This window comes from Liolophura sinensis, chromosome 1 (assembly GCF_032854445.1).
Source record: "Liolophura sinensis isolate JHLJ2023 chromosome 1, CUHK_Ljap_v2, whole genome shotgun sequence".
NCBI classification, from domain to species: domain Eukaryota; kingdom Metazoa; phylum Mollusca; class Polyplacophora; order Chitonida; family Chitonidae; genus Liolophura; species Liolophura sinensis.
The window spans coordinates 90,419,641-90,425,640 of record NC_088295.1 but is presented as its reverse complement, the minus strand read 5'-3'; the positions used below and the strand labels follow the sequence as shown (position 1 = coordinate 90,425,640).

At 38.6% G+C, this 6,000-nt stretch overlaps 1 long non-coding RNA gene across 1 annotated transcript; it reads left to right on the top strand.

Annotated features, from left to right (window-relative positions):
* Window positions 1-904: 904 nt before the first annotated feature.
* On the top strand, window positions 905-2,885 carry LOC135466907 (uncharacterized). The gene is made up of 2 exons (XR_010444158.1): window positions 905-1,003; window positions 2,671-2,885. It is a non-coding gene; the product is annotated as an uncharacterized LOC135466907 (long non-coding RNA).
* Window positions 2,886-6,000: the final 3,115 nt, after the last annotated feature.

Below are 6,000 nucleotides of genomic sequence, written 5' to 3'. Positions count from 1 at the left end.
AATGACTGGGAACACTGTAGGCACATATATAGATGTATTTGATGATTTGGAACGCTATAGGCACATACATGTACATGTATATAAATGTATTGAATGATTGGGAACGCTAAAGGCACATATAAAGATGTATTGAATCATTGGAACGCTATAGGCAAATATAAAGTTGTATTGAATGATTGGGAAGGCTATAGGCAAATATAAAGTTGTATTGAATGATTGGGAACGCCATAGGCACATATATAGATTTATTTGATGACTGGAAACCGTATATGTCGTTGATCTTAGACCTATATAATTATTGGGAACTGTTAGACACCCACGAATATAGATGACTGAGAACGCTAGACAACTATAAGCATATTTGATTGATTCATTGATGGGTTGATTAATTTGAGTTTAACGCCGTCATGTATTTTATGAATAGGAACGGTGCATGGCTGTGAACATACTTAATGATTGGAAAGGGTAGATAGACGTACCTGTTTGAATTCTGGGAACACTATATAGCTATGAGTGTAATTGTTCATCGAAAACACTAAATACATATAGGAACAAACTAATCACCACAGACGTCTCCATGCCATATTCCGTTGTTGCAAACCCTATGACTCTTGGGCTATTTTGGTATTGTACCTACTGAACATTGGAGTATCGTGATTAGAGTAACTTCAAAAAAGAAAGAAAAATTGAAGAAGTAAGCCCTATAGCAGTAGCAAGACTCCAAGTGCAGAGAGCATGGTGTCGTTTTTTGAAAACATGATCGTCTTTTATAACTTTCAGACCGTTTAACTACCTGTACAGGTGTGACATGTAATGCACATTACAGGTAAGAACACTGGCGTTTAGAGGACAAACAGGTTGAAAATTCTGTCAACGAATAAACCATTCATTACTTCCAGGTGTCCCAGACATGGCTTTACCTCCGGGATGCACCCCAGGCTACAAACCGACCAGGAGTATGACGCTCTCCAGAGACTGTTGTCCTATTGCCATATGTCGCTAGGTAAAGTATGACACCGATACAGCGCCATATGTTGCTAGGTAAAGTATGATACCGATACAGCGCCATATGTTGCTAGGTAAAGTATGATACCGATACAGCGCCATATGTTGCTAGGTAAAGTATGACACCGATACAGCGCCATATGTTGCTAGGTAAAGTATGATACCGATACACTACCATATGTCGTTAGGTAAATTATGATACCTATACAGTTCCATATGTCGCTAGGTAAATTATGATACAGATACAGTTCCATATGTCAATAGGTAAATTATGATACAGACACAGTACCATATGTCGCTAGGTAAATTATGATACAGATACAGTACCATATGTCGCTAGGTAAATTATGATACAGATACAGTACCATATGTCGCTAGGTAAATTATGATACCGATACAGTTCCATATGTCGCTAGATAAATTATGATACAGATACAGTACCATATGTCGCTAGGTAAATTATGATACAGATACAGTACCATATGTCAATAGGTAAATTATGATACAGATACAGTACCATATGTCGCTAGATAAATTATGATACAGATACAGTACCATATGTCGCTAGGTAAATTATGATACAGATACAGTACCATATGTCGCTAGGTAAATTATGATACCAATACAGTACCATATGTCGCTAGGTAAATTATGATACCGATACAGTGCCATATGTCGCTAGGTAAAGTTTGATACCAATACACTGCCATATGTCGCTAGGTAAAGTATGATACTGATACAGTTCCATATGCCACTGGGTAAATTATGATACCGATACAAAGCCTTATGTCGCTAAGAAAAGTATGATACCGAGACAGTTCCATATGTCGCTAGGTAAAGTATGATACCGATGGAGTGCCATATTTCGCTAGGTAAAGTATGTGCCATATGTCGTTATGTAAAGTATGATACCGATACAGATCCATATGTCACTAGGTAAATTATGATACCAATACAGTTTCATATGTCTTTAGGTAAAGTATGATACCGATATAGAGCCATATGTCGTTCGGTAAATTATGATACCAATACAGTTTCATATGTCGTTATGTAAAGTATGATACTGATACACTGCCATATGTCGCTAGGTAAAGTATGATACCGATGCAGTTTCATATGTCGTTAGGTAAAGTATGATACCGATACAAATCCATATGTCACTAGGTAAAGTATGATACCGATGGAGTGCCATATGTCACTAAGTAAAGTACGATATCAATACACTGCCATATTTCGCTAGGTAAAGTATGATACCGATACAGTTCCATATGTCGCTAGATAAATTATGATACCGATACAGTTCCATATGTTGCTAGGTAAAGTATGATACCGATACAAATCCATATGTCGCTAGATAAATTATGATTACCAATACAGTTCCATATGTCGTTAGGTAAAGTATGATACTGATACAGAGCCATATGTCGATAGATAAATTGTTATACCGATACAGCAGCGCAGTATCACAAGAACGCGCAGAGTAATCTTGGGTGATGCTATAACTAAACAGTGGTGATGACTTTTATATCACAGTGTATTTTAAATACCACTTTTTACTTTTCGGCAATAGCTAGATAGTATACTACAGTGTTATGTCTGTGCACGTAAATACCAAGTATATATTGTACCATTCGAGTTCATTTGAATCTTTTACCATATTTACAGGTATCACGAAAGGTGGAATTGGAGCTCAAAAGAAGAACAAAATCAAAATGAGCAAATTAATGTTTCATTTTGTGCAATTAGCCAAAAATAAGCCCAAAGTCCATGTAATTCAGTGTTGTAGTCTCATAAGAGTAACACGAGAAATTCCATGTCATTAAGAATACAAAATAAGCAAATTGGAATCCTCATGCAAATAAAGCAAATGTTTTAGGTCATTTACGTGAGTTGACTTATGTCACAATCTGTCGTGTTTTCCCTCATACAAATCACATTACATCATATTTGGTACTACCACGTCATAACCTGTCGTATCTACACTACCCAAGTCAGAATTTATCAAGTTTTGTTCCACAATGTCACAATCTGTCGTGTCTGCACGCACCCAAGTCAGAATTCATCATGTTTTGTACTACCATGTAACAATCTGTCGTGTCTGCACGCATCCAAGTCAGAATTCATCATGTTTTGTACTACCATGTAACAATATGTCTTGTCTGCACGCACCCAATTCAGAATTCATCATGTTTTGTACTACCATGTAACAATCTGTCGTGTCTGCACGCACCCAGGTCACAAATCATTATGTTTTGTACCACTACGTAACAATCTGTCGTGTCTGCACGCACCCAGGTCACAAATCATTATGTTTTGTACCACCACGTAACAATCTGTCGTGTCTGCACTCAACCATGTCAGAATTCATCGTATTTTGTACTACCATGTAACAATATGTCGTATCTGCACTCACCCAGGCCACAATTCATCGAGTTTTGTACTACCATGTAACAATATGTCGTATCTGCACTCACCTAAGTCACAATTCATCGTGTTTTGTACTACCATGTAACAATCTGTCGTTTCTGCACTCACCCAGGCCACAATTCATCGGATTTTGTACTACCATGTCACAATCTGTCGTGTCTGCACTCACCCAAGCCATATTTCATCATGTTTTGCACCACCATGTCACAATCTGTCGTGTCTGCACTCACCCAAGTCATATTTCATCATGTTTTGTTCTACCATGTCTCAATCTGTCGTATCTGTACTCACCCAAGTCATAATTCATCATGTTTTGTACTACCATGTAACAATCTGTCGTGTCTGTACTCACCCAATGCATAATTCATCATGTTTTGTACTACCATGTATAAATCCGTCCTGTCTGCACTCACCCAAGTCACAATTCATCGGATTTTGTAATACAGTGTAACAATCTGTCGTGTCTGCACTCACGCAAGTCACAATTCATAGTGTTTTGTAATACAATGTCACTATCTGTCGTGTCTGCACTCACCCAAGCCACAATTCATCGTGGTTTGTACTACCATGTGACAATCTGTCGTTTCTGCACCCACCCAAGCCACAATTCATCATGTTTTGTAATATCATGTCACAATCTGTCGTGTTTGCACTCACCCAGGCTACAATTCATCGAGTTTTGTACTACCATGTCGTGTCTGCACTCACCCAAGTCACAATTCATCGTGTTTTGTACTATCATGTAACAATCTGTCGTATCTCCACTCACCCAGGCCACAATTCATCGCGTTTTGTACTACCATGTCACAATCTGTCGTGTCTGCACGCACCCAAGTCGCAGTTCATCATGTTTTGTACTACCATGTCACAATCTGTCGTGTCTGCACGCACCCAAGTCACAGTTCATCATGTTTTGTACTACCATGTAACAATCTGTCGTATCTGCACTCACCCAAGCCACAATTCATTATGTTTTGCACCACCATGTAACAATATGTCGCATCTGCACTCACCCAGGCAATTTACCGTGTTTTGTACTAAAATGTGACAATAAGTCCTATCTGCACTTACCCAAGCCATATTTCATCGTGTTTTGTACTACCATGTCACAATATGTTGCGTCTGTACTCACCCAGGTCACAATTCATCATGTTTTGTACAACCATGTAACAATATGTCTTGTCTGCACTCACCCAAGCCACAATTCAAACACAACCCAAGTAAGAATTCATCATGTTTTGTACCACCATGTAACAATATGTCGTGTCTGCACTTACCCAGGCAATTCACTGTGTTTTGTACTACCATGTCACAATTTGTCATGTCTGCACTCACCCAAGCCACAGTTCATCGTTTCTTGTACTACTATGTAACAATATGTCGTGTCTGCTCTCAACCATGTCAGAATTCATCGTGTTTTGTACTACCATATAACAATATGTCGTATCTGCACTCACCGAGGCAATTCATCGCGTTTTGTACTACCATGTAACAATCTGTCGTGTCTGCACTCAGGCAAGTCACAATTCATCATGTTTTGTACAACCATGTAACAATATGTCGTGTTTGCACTCACCCAAGTCACAATTCATCGTGTTTTGTAATACATGTACAATGTGGCAATCTGTTTTGTCTGCACTCACTCAAGTCTCAATCCGCCATTATTTTATACACCTATATTACAACCTATGATGTCTTAGCAATCCGTATAACAGGTCGTCATTTGTTGTATTTTCTGTACACCTACATGTACAAGTATTGAAAATACAACATGTCTGTACACTCAAAATTAACAATTTGCGCAGCGCAATGACCCACGAGTCTTGCACCACTGCGATCAGCAAATGCTGTCGTCCTCTTGCTCTAAGTGAGAAGGTATAACAGTAATGGTTGTGGGTTCCGCCTGACTTTTCCCGGTTTCCTCCCACTATATTGCTGGCCGCCCCTCACATAAATGAAATATTCTTGAGTATAAAACATCAATCAAATAAACAGACAAATAAATGACACGCCTCTTAGCACCACGGCTTAAGCACGGCTAGTTATATCGTTCATACTTTCAATTATTAGAAGTCAGTGATCTATAATTACTCAAATTACAGCTGTATTTTCATCACATTTAATAAACAACAACAAGAAAACAAGGCAAATGGACAAAGCCTCGGGGTCTACGAGCCCTGGTTATGCAGAAACGCAATGTAAAAGAAATAGAGAGTAAAACTATGGCAGTTACGACTGTGTAGTGCTTGGTAAAGGCAGTGCGGCGTGAAACGTATAAATAAATAACAAAATAAATACATTCCTGTACATACCCAGTTGAAAATCCACCATACCTGCACACACAACATCTCTACATACACATCTCTTTCCTGCTCAGATCATTGTAGATCTTAAAAATGTAAGAATCCGGCATGTTTGTATACCCCAATGATAAAATCCCCAAGCCTGTACATCCCTGTGTAAGAATCTTTTATGTCTGTACATCCCTATTTAAGGATCTGCCTGTCTGTACACCCATGAGTAACAATCCTCCATGCCTGTACAAAACTGTGTAAGAATTTGCCATGT